At 43.5% G+C, this 16,840-nt stretch overlaps 1 protein-coding gene across 4 annotated transcripts in view; it reads right to left on the bottom strand.

Moving 5' to 3' along the window:
- The window catches only part of LOC109514968 (uncharacterized), a 49,306-nt gene that overhangs the window by 26,155 nt on the left and 6,311 nt on the right, over positions 1 to 16,840 (bottom strand). Inside the window, exon 1 of one of the 4 annotated variants that reach the window (XM_019868439.1) lies at positions 6,459 to 6,563. The exons of the other annotated variants lie outside the window; for them this stretch is intronic. The gene's annotated coding sequence lies outside the window, so the exon portion shown is untranslated. Of the gene's footprint in view, positions 1 to 6,458; positions 6,564 to 16,840 lie in introns of those variants that run through there. 4 annotated transcript variants of the gene reach the window in all.

Consider the following 16,840-nt stretch of genomic DNA (forward strand, 5'->3'; position numbering starts at 1 on the left):
GTAAGAAGCTTAAAATTTGGGGGCCCTTTTTTTTTTTTTTTTTTTTTTTTTTTAATGGCTGGCATTGAATGTGTTAACAAAGATGTTTTCTTTGCACTACTTTTCAACAAACAATAGCTAAACAGTTTGGGGTGCAAATTTATATTTGAGAAAAGAATACATGATGGGCGGCCCGGTGGTCCAGTGGTTAGCGTGTCGAGCTCACAGTGCAGAGGTACCGGGTTTAATTCCAGCACCGGCCTGCCTGTGTGGAGTTTGCATGTTCTCCCCGGGCCTGCGTGGGTTTTCTCCGGGTACTCCGGTTTCCTCCCACATTCCAAAAACATACATGGCAGGCTGATTGAACACTCTAAATTGTGTGAGTGTGACCGCGGATGGTTGTCCGTCTCTGTATGCCCTGCGATTGGCTGGCAACTGGTTCAGGGTGTCCCCCGCCTACTGCTCGAAGACGGCTGAGATAGGCTCCAGCAGCCCCGGCGACCCTTGTGAGGATTAAGCGGATCAGAAAATGGGTGGATGGATGAATACATGATGAATAATACAAATAAAACAAGACTTTTAAAATGTCCAGCTCCTCACCGTAATGCTTCTCTTCTCCATTTTTTGTCGTATTTTCTTCTCTCCATATCAGTCCACCCAATGGCTTCAGGCACCCGATAGACTGTAGGGTGCACTTGCTTGTTGTTTAACCGTGTGTTTGGCCCCTGGTAGTCAGCTGACTACTTGTTGAGAAAGTAATTCTAATTTAACACATCATCTGAATTGAAATATCGCAGACAATTGCAAATACTATTAAAATGTAGTTATTTGTGCAGCCCTACCACACACTTATTCGCACAATTTGCATCTTTGGAAACACCATTTCTGCTGGCTTTCATGCTCTGCCACAACCCCTCATCATCACCTTGTTTTCCCATTGACCCAACACTCACAAACACACACGCGCGCGTGTGCACACACACACACTTCCTGGCAGCCTTGCCCATATTGGGAACTAAAGCCAGGTTTGTTACCTATTATGGCAGCAGCCTTTCACATGACAGCCTCTGGAATATCCAAAGTGGTGTGCACTTGTGTGTGTGTGTGTGTGTGTGTGTGTGTGTGTGTGTGTGTGTGTGTGTGTGTGTGTGTGTGGGTGTGTGTGTGTGTGTGGGCTGTATGAGTAGGATTGCCATTTAATCTGCCTCCGTCTCCCTCCTGTAACACGGCTCTCGTCATTTAGAGCCAACAGCTGGATGTGTTTGCATCACATCCAATCCGATTGCTCCCACCTCACGTCCCGCCGCTGCCGCTGCTGCAGCACACTAACAGGCCGTTCAGGGCTTAACCAGTCTTAAGATACAATTACATTCTACAGTGTTACCTTGAGATATGAGTGACAGACAGAAGTTTTTTTGAGAAACATTCAATTATTATTATTTTTTTTTTTGCTTTGTCTTGCAAGTTGACTTGAATTTTTTTAAACCGACCTTACTTACACACACGTACACACGTACACACACACACACACACACACACACACACACACACACACACACACACACACACACACACACACAGACAGAGCAGAAGACAACAAGTGCAGTGAACAAACACCAATGGAAAAATATTTAATAGGGATGAAAAGAAAGGCGGAGAGAGACAAAAAAAAATAATGCTCATAAGGTTTTTCTTGAGCTATATTTTTTTCCTTTTGTTTATTTTTTTAAGTTAATAAGGACACAGTGTTATGCAGACGTGTACTTATTTGTTTTCTAGACCATGTCAAAGTGTCCTTGAATGCCCAGTTGCTCCTGATGTTGCATCATCAGTACAGTAAGTACATGTGGAAACAGCGTTAAAAGCGCTTTGAGTGCCTAAGGTGCAAACAATGCAAAACACAATTGACATGCTAATTGTTGGCATCAATAATCGCAGCTGCAGAAGCATCAGATACAGTGGAGCAAAACGTAGACAGATCAAATCAAAATACTCACAGGCTTCCTTAGAACATACTTTGTGCGCTTTGACCTCCTGTGTGGTCTCCAGCAAATGGGTTTCTCCTTTTGCCACGTCAAGGACTGCGCCTCTCACGCACCAATTTCAAGAGAGGAGCTGCTTTGATTGGCGGCGAATCAAAACGCTGTGTTCACGCCCACAACGGCACAAAACGTCTACTTTAAACTGCGCCAATGTTACCAGTTTGACGTTTTGTCTGTGATTAAAAATGGTGCAGTCAATCTAATTGTAGCCTGCTAACTAAAAGATGACGGTCAATTCTTTTGCTTCATTCACAGATCAGCCTTCCTGAAGCTTTGCACCGAAGGGCGATGTCAGGAAAGGCCACTGATCTGTCACGTGGAGCCGGTGGGGGGATTCGGCTGTGGGCTTACGTGTCAGTCTGCTTCGATCTTGCTCCCTCAACTCAACTTCATCGTGTTACCATTACGGATTCGGCTTCGAAGAGGCAGGACACGTTCACACCTCAGCAACCGGCATTGTAATCTCGACAGAAGCAGACAGATTGCTTCAGAAGCACTACTAATAGTTTAAGTCACGAGGGTTGGCTGTGAGGACGATCTAACATTTAGAACAAGTCTCATTCCATATGTAACGTGTCAAAATGCACGAAAGAGACAAAAGTAGTGCGACCTCTGCACAGAAAATCTCAAATTGGTCACTGTTTTGCAATTGTAGTATGACAGCTTTTTCTCTCCAGGAAAAACTTCCAATCAGCTTTTTCATCCAGGAAGGCCAGGCCTTTGGCCCCAGGTGTCAACAATGTCTTGAAATATGAAAGGATTACAAATCAGTGGGAAACCAGTCCAATGACACATAGTTTACTGGTTCGCTCACTTTTTCCACCAAGTACCATCTCCCCAAAACACTTGGCTCTCTACCACTACTATGACCAACATTCAAATATTGGAGAGTAGTGGGGGTAAATATTTATGGAAAAACAGAGGTTGTATTCCTAAAGGTGTAATGTTGCAAGAAAAAAAAATTACAAAAAACTCCAGATTACACTAGAAAACATGACATCATACAAAAATAAAAGCATTCTATCCGGGGAAAAAAACAATAATGCCAAAGTTGTGACATTACGAGAAAAACAACACCCCAAGGTTAACAGTCAGTCGTTATTACGACACATATTAAAGATGGGAAACTACAAAAAATATTAATAAAATAGGATCAGTGACAGTAAAGTTGTTATAACTACATAAAAAATGTGTCATTTCTGAGGATAAAATCAAAATATAGTGGGCAACTCAAGTGCCGAATTGAATTGGTTTGTAACCTCAAACATTCATAAATTGAGGTCATGTTTTCCATTAAAATGAATTAAAATGCATTTTTTTTTTCACCACATCATTATCAATCGCAAAAGCGTTTAGATTTGTGATTGGACCCAAGTACTGATTCAATTTGAATCCATTGTGTCCTAATCTGCATTGTATGTTTAGATTTGAATAAGTTTTGTTCCATGTTTCGTCATGTTGATATCTTAACTCGGTAGGTTTTCACTTCCACCTGTTCTTATCAGTGCTGTCCCTTGTGTCGCCCGATCGGCTCCCTCCAGCCACTCATGTTTTGTCCAGGAGAGCTTCGTTGTATTGTCAATATCTTTGTTTCTTTCGTCATGTTTTCCTCATCATCTTCAGTGTTGGGTTGCTTTGTTGGTCCTTTGTTTTTTTAGTTACTTTCTTTGGTGATTTTTGGACTTTTGATCCAGTGTCCTTTTTGTTTTTATCTTGCTGCTTCCCTGCGCTTGGGGTCGCCTCCCTTTTGCCACCAATTCCACCACGCAAAGCAACATCTCTCACAGTGTTGCAGTTTAAAAAAAAAAAAAAATCAAAACAAACCCATGTGAAAGACTGAATGTAAAAAAAGTACGTCTGAAAAAGTTCAACATAGCTGACCTCCACTCAATTCTTTCAAATACAGTACAGGTATAGGGGGCAGTGGATTAGTTTATCAAGGAGTGTCTGAATGTCATCATTTTATACAACTGAACACAGAGGACTCACTCACACACTGACGATTGAAATCTGACCGCATGTACACTGCACTTCACGCCCCAACTCGGGTTCACAACGCTCTTGTTCTTCTTCTGATGTCCCTTTTTAGTCTCTTTTATTCATTTTTCCCCCCTTATATTCTATTCTTGTCAAGGGAATCATGAGAGTGAGAATTTCATTGCACTGTTTTTTTTTTTTTAAATGCACATAACAATGAATGTATTGAATCTTGAATGCTGCAAGAAAATTGCATATTGAGCCAGAGTAACTTTATGTAACTTCACTGTACAGTGACTTTATTGTAGTTACATAAGCGGGCTGACCTCAGTCTCATTGCAGCAGCAGCAGCAGCAGCAGCAACTAGAGCGGCGTCTTTTCAGCAATCGACCTGACGGAATTTCATCTTGGCCATTAAAAAAAACATTTTTCAAAGCCATCGAACAATCCTCAAACCTTGAGATTGTGTTTCAAACACACAGGAATGCAATATATCGTGGTCGCAAAGCCCGGCACGACTGCGCTGTTCCCGGGTCTCGGTCGGCGACTGATGTTTTCACACTTGTGTGGAAGATTGCTATTTCTGCACACAGCCACATGACTCAATTATTCATTGTGAATTCTGGCGCACTCACTTTACCTCTTTAAGGGAAGGAGCAGGGTGTGTCTTGCACGTGTTCCGTGTCTTTCCAATGCAAGGCAACATCACAGAAGAAGAAAAAGCCGTGCTATTGCACAGCGTGCAGCAGCAGGAGGCAGGTAAGGGGAGACAAGGAGCTGTCATAAACATGCAGTCAAAGCGATATGAAGCGGAAGGTGCGGTTCAAACAGCAGAAGGAGGCAATGGGAAGAATCTGTCTCGCCGATCTTGTCTCACATCCAGCTGCGCATCCTCTGCTACTCGGTCCACTGCGACTGAGAAAAACACTTTCTAAAACACCAGCACAACTCAGCTAGTGGTCTTGACAGAGAACCAGACTTGTATCATACGCCCGCAGCCTTACCAAGAGGTCAACTCTTCAGGATGCACAGAGGATCAGTTTAAAGCACGGATGAATGGGAATGATTTATCGGTTAAAAAAGAAAGCACCAAAAACATTTCATGAATAACCGCGATTAGAACTCATGATTAGAACAGCGATCAAGAGAATTATGACTCTTCTCTTGACCATAATTGTGGAGTCCTACATAATGGCTCCGATGCTCCATTCTGCAAGTTTTCCCGGTTGAGTATTAGTGGTTGGGACGTTGAATGTTACATGAACTATTCAAGATATCTTTTACTGTCCGAAAAAAAAAAAAAAAAAAACAGCTCACTATACGGAGATAATAGTTTTGTAAAGGCTAATATAATACACAATAAATATGAAATAATAATTGAAACTTATTGTATCACATTAATCTGGAGGGCCAGCACAACTTGGCTTATATTATGGTCATGCTCAGTCATTTATTCTTGTTTTTTCTTTTTTTTTTTTTACCTAATGTTTTTTTTCTTTTTTATTATTGTGGAGGCAGGTATGTAGAATGTCATTGTGTATTTTTTAATGTCGGTTCTTTTACGGGCGGCACATTGGTCGACTGGTTGGCACATCCGCCTCACAGTGCAGAGGTGCAGTGTTTGATTTTGGCTCCGGCCTTCCTGTGAGGACTTTGCGTGTTCCCCCCCCCTGCCTGCGTGGGTTTTCTCCAGGTACTCTGGTTTCTTCACACATTCCAAAAACATACATGGCAGGTTAATGGAACACTCGTAATTGTGATTGTGATCGCAAATGGTTGTTTGTCTGTGTGTGCCCTGCGATTGGCTGGCAACCAGTTCGGGGTGTCCCCCATCCACTGCCCGAAGACAGCTGCGATAGGCTCCAGCACGCCTGCGACCCTCGTGAGGATAAGTGGATTAGAACATGGATGGATGAATGGATGTTCGTTTCCTGCACATATGACAAGAAACATCTTCAATCTTGAATCTACTACATGCACACTTCCATTGTGATTGTTTCGATATGTGCAAAACCAGGCACTTTTATTGGACCTCTTTCCATCCATCTCTGACACACATCAAGCAAAAAAAAAAAAAAAAAAAAAAAAAAACCCAAACAAAAAGTACACATCCAGGACTGACACAGTCTGTAACACTTCTATCAGCTCGTGCCGCCGCTGCCCATATTTCCCAGAGGAAACATGCTAGGAGCCAATTACATATGTCGACACCTCTGCACAAGCATTTTCCACCGCTCTCCTTGCATCATCCTTAAGATTTGGGACTCACTCTCTTGTGCTTTCACCCAACACATGCAGACATTGATAAAAACACACCAGAATACAACGGCATTGGTCACAAGCTTTTTTAGGAAACGCACGGTGAGGAGAGAGGAAGTCAAGAATGACGAGTCTTGCAGCTTGCCACACTACAGACCCCGATGGTTTCCGATGGGCGGCTCCCAGCGCTTGCAAGCTTACCTTCAAAACTGTGCATCAAAACGAAACAAAAGACGAGTGCATCTTGGGCCAGCGTGAACCTTAAACACCGTGCAAAGGCAAAGCACTTACACAACAAAGCAGAAGAGAGACACACCCCGAAACTGCTACGCTACCACATTCAGAGCAGGCTGTGCTATCCAAATGACTGTGCCTAATACTCACTATTGCATTTCCATTTGAAAGGGGTAGCCTTATCGTGGCTGTGCAGACGCGATGAAGCTCCCCTGCTCCGCCAAGCCTCTGTCAGGGAGGCCATCGATTGGAGCCAGCCGTGAAAGGCCGGTCATCCTCAACAACGGCAGCTTATGGAAAAAAACATTTCCTCGGGTGAATTCTAAAATGTTAACCGACATGCAGGTTTGAGATGATGCTCAAGCTCTCTGCAACTGTGATACACACGCAGATACACAGAGACGGGAGAAAGAGCTGTGCCGGTTTCAGCTCAATCAACTACGCAGGCTCCTAGTTAGGCGGGTCATGCTGCCTTTCTTTGAACGGCATGCAAGTCCACCAACAATGGATATAAAGTCTACACACCCCTGTTTAAATGATGGTTTTGTGAGAGAGAGAACACGATATATTATTTCAAATCTCTTTATGACCTAGAACCTGTCTGTGAAAGGCATTCTGGAGCGGCAAAGTAAAAATAAACAACTAAGAGAATATATTAAGATACATTTTTCCTTTTTCAATTGAGTTACTTTGGACCACTCAGAGCATCCAACGCTGTGGAAGTGTCATAGAGTCAAAGCAAGGGTCACGGGCGTGCTGAAGCCTCTCCCAGCTGTCTTCGGGCCAGTAGGTGGGGTACACCCTCAACTGGTTGCCAGCCAACCGCAGGGCACACAGAGACAAACAAACATTCACGTTCACAATCATCCCTCGGGACGGTTTAGAGTGTTCCATTAATCTGCCATGCATATTTTTGGAATGTGGGAGGAAACTGGAGTACCCGGAGAAAACCCACGCAGGCACGAGGAGAACATGCAAACTCCACACAGGACGGCCAGGGCTGGAATCGAACCCTGCACCTCTGCACTGTGAGGCGGACGTGCTATCCAGTTGACTTCTGTGCCGCCTGAGTAAATTCAACACACCCTTTTTTTCAGTATACAGTGATACCTCAGCTCACGAACATAATTGGTTCCCAGAAAGTGTGTGTAAGGCGAAAAGTTCGTCTTCCGAACATTTATTTCCCATAAGAAACCATTAAAATGAGAATAATCCGTTCCCAGGTCCCCATAAAACATACTTTTCTACTAAATAAGACTTAAAACTACACAAAAATATACCTTATTTTATGTATAATAAATGTGCTATTGTATTGTAATTAAAGAAATAAACTGTACTGTATAATAAAGTCGTTTTATTTACCTTTGTGATGGTAGTTGATGGCTTGATGGAATGGAGTGGGAGGAGGAGGGAGGGAGGGAGTTACTGTTTGGAAGGAGAGTCACCTTCCATAAGGACTGTAGGTAACACAGAAACACCCTTAGCCACATGGCTGGTAGACTTAGCGCACTGGTATTGGGACGCTAAGTCACACAAACGCACACCTCGTTCGTGTTTTTCAATGATCTCCTTCTTCTGCTCGATCGTAATTTTCTTTAATGTCTTCTTAGGCTTAACACGAGCCTGTGGTGGGGTCTTCTTCGGTCCCATAATAGCAAAAGTACACTCAATATGGTCCAAAATGTCTATCAAACACAAACCACGTCCGCACTCAAAGAAAGGGGGTGACGAACTGGGACGCCGTGAGCGTGCGTCAGCTTCTCGTGGCCGCCACCGTGGCGCTGTTCGACCGCGTGGTTTGGTTCGTCCACCGAAAACTAGTTCGTCAGCAGAGACAATATGCTCGCGAATTTAATGTTCTTGAGGCGAAAAGTTCGTGAGCTTAAGCGTTCGTCAGCGGAGGTTTTACTGTATTTCTATAAATCTATGTAAGCGTCTAGATTTTCACAGGATCACTTACGGTATGAATCATTTCTCCAATTTCACAATGGATCACATATACAACATTTGTAGAAATTCACAATGTTTCATCATTGGTGGTCTATTTTTGGAACAGGCCCGCGGGCAACCCTTGGGGGCTACCTGGTGCCACGTTGGTGACCTTTGTTGTAGTTGCTGTTTAGTGTTAGCAATAAGCTAGCAGACGAAAATGGTAAGTTATGTGGTTGTTTTAATCACACCAGGTGTAATGGACTCCACGCACGGCAGCTCATGACGTATTTCCTGTCAGAAATACGGAGGCGTACGACTTTCAATTTATTCCAAGCGACCAGGACTTCATCCAGAGCTAAAAAAAAAACCCATAATTTTTTAAAATTGTGTTAACGTGGGTTTTAGTGCCATGATCCTGTCCTGTTTGCTTTGTTTCCTTCGTCTCCAGCTTGAGAGTGGGCGTTTGCTCACAAGCTGCATCTTACACGAATTTAGCCTCATTACCTACTGCCTTTAAAAAGCCATTCCACGCCGACTACCACTGCCGTAAAATTTGCCTTGCTCACGACTTTGTATCCAAGTGCTTGAATTCTCTATGCCAGTGGTGTCAAACATACGGCCCGCGGAACCGGTCCCCAAGGACGTTCGATCAGGCCTGCAGGATAATTTAAAAGTGAAAAAATGCATAAAAGACACGGAATGAATATTTTTAATAAGGTGCAATTCATGGAGTATCCGCTAGGAGAAACACTGTTTTGATCAGAGTAGAAGACAACAGCAGTCTCAGTCTGTCACTGAGACAGACCCAACACAGCAGATGCTATCAAGGACATTTGAAAACTTTATTCTTTACACATTTACTGTAATAGCACTCTCTTTAGCTGGTAAGGTGTAGGCAAGGATTAAATTTCGATTTTATATGCACATGGGTCAATGGTTTAAAATTTCATTTCTTTATAAATCTCGTTTAAACTTAATAAAGTGCATTACTATGTTTTTCAATATCAATTACTTGTTAAACGTTTTGGGCCTTTGTACAATCAGAGGGATCAGCCAATGCATATACCTGTATGTGAATAATAAAAGTAAATTGCACATTTGTCGAAGGAAATCAAAGGTGCCTTATAAAATGTTTTGTAAAAGATATGTTCATTCAATTTCAACATTTTCCGAATGTTCTTGTGCTTCTTTAGACCAAAACAAAGAAAATACATCTTATTTTGGTTATTTATAGCACAGTATGGTATCATTTTAATGGTCCAGCCCACCGAGGCCGTATGTGGCCCACAATGTGAAATGAGTTTTACACCTCTGCTCTAGGCGCTTCATGTTCATGCCTCGTTGTTTCTTTGTTCCATGTAAGTCGCATTTTGGTTGATACTTAGAGTCTCGGTTTGTAAAGTATGTGCTTGGGATTTTGTTGAACTTTCATGACAAGCAAATTCTATTTACATTTGTCCTTCCTTTATCTGAGTCTACGTTTGAAGAACCCAATTCCGTCCAGAGAACCCCGGACCACCTTGAAATTTGGTAATAGCTATAATCCACAGCTTGGACTTAGGGCTTTACAAAGTGGAAATGTCATCTGAAGTTGTGACTTTGAATCCCTCCTCCAGCCAGCCCTGTGGGATACTGTACCGACGATTACGTTCAACCATTTATTTGGAAATGTTTACCAGTGAACCAGTACTACAAAGGAGGTGTAACGTTTATACATCCGGCGGGATAATTCAACTATTGCAACATCGACTCGACGAACATAGTCTGTCCAGGTGTCTTTGTTTCTTTTTGCTCGGCTGCCCAGCGAGTTACGAAGCTGCACTCTCCCCTCTTGTCAAAGCGAGGCACCTGGCTATCAAGAAACCATGTCAGCTTCAGAGAAACATTTATCCTCATCCTTCAGTTAGTAGTCATTACTGTCATTATTTTATTGGTTGTCTTTTGTTTTTTTTTTAAGTTCAAATGTGTTGCATCTGTATCATAGTATGTGTCAAAGATTTTGTGCCCTCTAAACAAAGTTGGGTTAAGCATGGGCATGTCTATGTTCACACAGACCTGCATGTACTGTGACATAGCAAATGGCTCACTGAATGAGATATGATACTTTGATTACTTTGCTGAAACATGCATAACTGGAGCAAATAAGCTAACACATCATTCACAGTAATTTAACTCATTTCAGAAGATTGAGAGTAGATTTTGATTGTAGATTAGTACTCCTTTGTGGCCTAAATGGTGCATCCGTATTGTCCATTATCTATGTTTCATGTTAAATTTTAGAGTAAATTTCAACTGAGAGTGGAAATAAATATCTTAAAGCCTCCTTTATGGGTGTGTGTGTGTGTGTGTGTGTGTGTGTGTGTGTGTGTGTGTGTGTGTGTGTGTGTGTGTGTGTGTGTATACACACACAAACTTGAATGCGTACATTTGTAAAATATTCTTTCAAACTCTTCTAAAAATTCAGATGAAGGCTAAATTACTGCAATTATTTGTACTTGAAATATGCAACAGATTGCCTTGAAAATAAATTTGATATTTTCAAATTTCATGATTTAATTTGAACACAGCATAAGAGGCTCAATATAACTGCAAAAGAACAATATTTTGCCAGTGCAGCACACTTGCGTGTGTGTGTGTGTGTGTGTGTGTGTGTGTGTGTGTGTGTGTGTGTGTGTGTGTGTGTGTGTGTGTGTTTGGGGGCTGGGGGAGCGTCTGGTCTAAACGTGCTGATACGACAGTGCAGGACGCTACTAATTAGTTTATCGCAGGGTCCCGTAATTGGGTTAGCAGAGATTCAGTGACAGCAACCGTGTCGACAGAGCTAATCTTGTTATTGATCAAATGACTTAATGCAGCGACAAACACAGCAGGTGCTTTCGTTGCGCGAGTGCGAGCACAGCACAACGCAGCCAATCCACTTGGGATCTCAGCTCTTCTGTGTGATTCATACATTTAGAAACAAAATGAAAAACACATTTGAAAAAAAAATAGTCGGAGATATGACACACTTCCTTGAGTGTGTTATATTTTGCACTTTTGGAATTTTGTGGTACTTCAAATTATACTCTCATTTGTCATCATGGACTGTATGTGCCACACAAAAAGGAGGGTGACCTACGCATGGATTTTAGCATGCTCAGTGGTATTTTGTTGTGTTTGCTTTCCAGAGTACCATTATCTGATAGGTGTGAGGTGCAAATCTGCAAGGTGCCATGGGAGTGAAGTACTAAATAAAGATATTTTTCAAAGTTTTGAGGCTCCAAGAAATCTCCACCCCAGTTGTGTCACTTTGCTTTCCGACTTAACACAATCTGCTTCTTCCAAAAATAGCTCAGCGCTCCTCTGAAGCAGGCTTTTGGCTCACCACTGTGACTGACAGTTATGGTAGCGTGCAGAAAAAAAAAAAAAAAGAGACCACAATATCTACATTGTGACAAGACTACCAACTCACGACAGGATCTGGAGATGCAGTTTGTGTGATGTTGCTGCTGTGCTGCATGCTGAAAGAGAGGCGAACAAATAGACGAGACTGCTGTTGCGGGAAGACACATATGACACCTAACCTGACATGCCAGATGCTTGTTTCACAAATCCATAATAGGAAGAGCTACTCAAAATTGTTTAAATGGGGTCAAGAAGAAGAACATAAAACTTGGATGAATGGAGTGAAGCTTTTAAATAGTTTTAGAATCAAAAATGCCTCATGGATTGTTCAAATTGTCGGCTAAAAATAGATTTTTCTTTATCAAATGCAACACAGTGGAAATGTGAGCCATGGGTATTTTTCGTGTCCGCTATCGGTCACCATCCTCACGTCGTGCTGCAGTGTCTGGGACTTTGAATGTGGATAGCTTTAAAAGGCGGGCATGGCTTGCTGGGTGACACACATGTCAATGAAGGAAAATGTAAAGTTAGCTGGCTTGTAGTCTGCTTGTCGAGTTATTTGCGTGAGTTGTGGGGGCATTACAATACTGTACACTCTACCGAGCGACGGTGGCTAGATTAAAATGTCTGACATCGATGCCTCGCCTTCTGTGTGAGCGATTGTAGATGTGCTGTTGCGGAACATCTTTTTTTAACTGTCAAATGATTTTTGGACATTCTCTGTCTTTTGCGGACTCTTTCCTGCATTTCTGCCATTGCACCGCAACTTATTTCTATCCTGAGAGGTATGTGTGAGTTCAGTAACATCTGTCCATGCGGGGAAAAAAAAGCTAACGACGAACCTTCAGGACAGAGATTTTCTTTGGAATCGTATTATTCAATTTACTCAAAATCCTTGGGGCCCCAGTCATAGTTCATCGGGTAAAATATTGAGTGATGACTTGATAAGCAGCTGCGTCTGGAGTCAGTCTAGATCAGAATGTGGGCCACTATCGATGAAGAATTATGGATGACTCATCATGCGTTGAAAGAATTGGGGAGAAATTGAGTGCTGTACTGGGCTGCATTCAACAGAGGCGCTGTGGATTTGGTTTCAACGTTCAAGAAGGCCAACATGATGTCATCGACGGGCAGTGGTGTTATGTTGACATAGATCTGCATCCCCCTGTATTATTCTGTTCTTTTAAGACTTGAAAAAGGAGGTGAAAACTTTCAGAGAGAAGGATTCTCCCCTGCCAGTGAGAATCATTCCACTGCGTGGTTTGACACGAACATATCCTGTTTCAAGAAACTTGCCCTGGATTGCACTACGCAGTTGAGCATTGTGACGGCCATAAAGATTCTCAAACTGGTGTTGAACTGTGGTTGCGGAGAGAACAATTTCTGACCAGGAAGCAATTTTGCAACTCTGTTCCGATATCCGTCAGTGGGCCATGGGTACATGTAGTGACTTTTGGGAAACCCTTATACAGCGGTACCTTGACTTCAGAGTGTGCCAACCAACCGTTTCATTTTTTTGGTTGGTTTGTTTTGTGTTGCGAGACAAACTTTGAGTAACAAGCTCGCTTCAAATACACTGATGCTCAATTGAAGTGAAACCAAAAAAAATGGAGCAATTGATGTAATGCCATCTCAAGTGGGTCACAGTCGCCGATGCATTTTCAGCTGTTGATTTAATAGGACAAACAGGCAAACCGTCACCACCATCCCCCCCAAAAAAATAAATAAATAAATATGGAGCTGGAGTCGGCCACAACTCACACCGAGACACTATCAAACAGACTAACCGGCCAACTTGTAACATCACTCACTAGGCCACGCCTCTTAAATTAAAGGGACACATCCAACACTTAAGTATACTACTACTACAATACGTATAGTAAACCCACTTGAAAAAAAACAGCAATTTGAAGACTCTTAATTTGTCCACGGGGTCAAGGAATGTCAATGGTTGTCGACTTGTCTTGTATATGTCTCATTCAGTCGAAACTAATGAGGACAGGCAGTAGAGAAAATGGATGGATATTGATGTCAGGCATATTAAATCGATCAAGTCAGTGCATTTCTTTTCACAAGGAACTGTTATTCAGTTCTGATGAAACTTCTGCTATGGCAACATCTGCCTTCATCTCTTCAAGGGAAACCATCAAGGTCCACTTTGTGAGAGGATTTACCTTTATTCTTGCTATTACACGCCTACCGTGCGTCATCCATGCCCTCATTTAACCTTAACTGTTATTTTGGCTTGCCCTAAAAACCAAACCAGACCACGCAGGGAAGATCTCACTGGTATCGGGCGGAATCCTTGGCCATCTCTTTTCAGGAGACCGCAAAACACCACATTTGTTCAATCATTCATATTGCATTGTGAAAGAGAGCAAGCCATTTTCAACAATTGGTCAATAATTGGTAAAAATGACACCCATACATGTGGACTGACCGCATTGATTTGTGAATAAAAACACAGCACTGTGACAGAGCAAATTCCAAGACGACACCAGCGACGCAGAGGGCGAGGCAAAGTCCTCATGTGAAATGGTATAAACCGTCTTCAAGCGGATGTTTTGGTACGCTGTGAAAAAGTCCTTCAAGACAAAGGCAGCCTCTGGGGTGGTTTTAGTTGATGTGATCCCACTTTCAGCGAGCCACTCTTATTAAGCAGCACATCTAAAAGCCGGCAGATTCTCTTACTAAACCGATCGATACAGAACCCGCCTCTCTGGGGGAGACCTCGACTCCACCCTTCCTGCAGCTTTCGGAATTCCCGCACTCTCACTTGCACACGGTCTGGATGGAGAAGCGGTGGATACGTTTCGCCACCCTGAGACCGAACCGATGCAAACAGTCCTCAGAGAGAGAACAATCCGCCTGTTCATGAATAAATAAACACAGCAGTCAGCGTGAACACTCCGCTGTCCTTTCCATCCCATACACCTCCGTGACAGTCAGAGGAATCGATAAGCGCCGCTCTTCTGCAAAGGTGGGCTGCTGTTGAAACATTTCCTGTACATGAGCATGCTCCCCATTCATGTTAACAGCAGAACTGGTACGCAACCAGGGCAAAACATGCAAATGAATTCAGATGGCAGAGTTGGCCAATTTATGTTGCCACACACAACATATCCACCCGCCTGTCGGGAGGACTGACAATCACTTCATCTCCTCAACGTGAAACACGCCGCTTTGACCAGTGTGTCCAACAGCGGGAATTAAGAATTGTTGTGCGGGAGTGCACCAAAATGTGCAGGTTGAAGTATTTCTAGTTTGCCCTTCCTCACTACATGTGGCAAGCCAGACAAATAAAAAGAGTCAAAAACGGAGGTGTATTTAAGCTTCTCCGCCGAACGGTAGCCGGGAGGCACAGTTGCCCTAAATAAACAAGAATATTTAAATGCCTCCAAATTCCATTCGGTAAACTCACACATGTCTCTGTGGCAACTCTGAGTCTGTGGGCTGAACATGAAGTCTTATCACAGATTCACTGGAACCGCTTTTATTTCAGGCAGCATTGAGTCTTGCATTGCAAAAGTGTGGCGGTCGATGCGTCTCATGCGCGCTCAAAAGACCAAATAAAAAGACCACAAGTATAATATGATGCTTAGACGTTTGCTTTGTTGGGATTCTTTTTTTCTTTTCTTTTTACAAGATAAGCCGAGAACACAGGACGCCAGTGGTAGTGTGGGAATAAATAGGAATTACAAGGTACAAATTGCTTTCAAACTGCAAATACATGAACATGTTTTCAAACCTACCAAGTGGGCCAACTCCTGCAGAGACTCCCCAAAGGCAAACGCACCAGGTAGAACAATAGCAATGAATTCAACAATGAATTAATTTTACGGAGCTTAGGGTATGTGCTTCCTGCGACGCCTAAGCATAAGTCTTTCCCGAGTACCGCACAAACAAAAAATGCAACTTGCAACATATACCATGACAGTAATTTCACACCCCAAAACAGCGAGACCACCCCTGTGAACAGAGTGGAATGGTCCCCTCCAATTTGCCGCCAGCTGTTCCCCAGTTGCTACTTGCATGTGGCAGAAGCATGGCCTCACTCTTTGACAGCCCTGAGGTAACGGAGAGAAGGCAAGACAGAGAACTTGATATTCACGAGGCGACACAAAGCGACCGCATAACAGCGAAGGTTGCCATGTCAAACAAAATGCATGCAAGCCATCTTTCAAACAGGAAGGTCTGATGCGGCCAGACAATAGTTGTCAAAGCCACACCCCGGTGGACAGGATTGCAAATGATAAGCCTTTCGATGTCATATTATCTTCCCAAGAACAGCTGTGCCGCTGCCGCACCCGGAGACTCATCATGACAGCAGCTAATAACAATTGACACTTTCCCAGGGCTCACGTGGTCGACTGAAACAAATACATTTGCCAGAAGGCCATGCTGCCATGTGCGACTACGAAGGTGTTCAAGATTTACTTACAAAGTGACTCACTTCAATTTATGTGTCATTATTTAATGACTTATTTGATTTAACCAAGTAAGCGTCTTGAGAAAAGATTCTCATTTCCGTTTTCGACCTGGTTGCACACAACAGAGTAAAGCGGGTTGAGTGAATGCTGGCGCGTCTGGCTGCCGCTGCTCACCCGCTATTATTCTTTTTAGCGTTTGTTTTACGGTTTTTTACGGTTTACTCTCATCATGGGAGAAACCCTCATCTCCTGTCGCAATTCGTTGTGATTTTGGACCGTCGGTCGTCGCACGGTTGTCCTCGGTCGCGCTGTCGTGGCATCCTGCCTGTTCGGCTGTCGGACGGTGCTCCGTGCCTTCTCCGCCCCTCTGCGCCCCGGGGTGGGGGTCGACGGGGCCTGTGTCTGGGCTACGCTGCTGTGGACCGTCCTGTTGCTCCTCTGTCTGCCCGTGGGGGGACTGCTGCGGTGCTCAGTGGCGGGGCTTCTTGGGCTCCGCTTCCGGTGGTCGGGCTCCCCGCCTGCGCTGCACCGTTTCCCGGGCGTCACTCCTCGTCCTTCCCGGAGGTGCATCCGCTGTGGATCTCGTCGGGGCTTCCACCTCTA

This window comes from Hippocampus comes, unplaced genomic scaffold (genome assembly GCF_001891065.2).
Source record: "Hippocampus comes isolate QL1 unplaced genomic scaffold, H_comes_QL1_v1.1 scaffold41, whole genome shotgun sequence".
In the NCBI taxonomy this organism is placed as follows: Eukaryota; Metazoa; Chordata; class Actinopteri; order Syngnathiformes; family Syngnathidae; genus Hippocampus; species Hippocampus comes.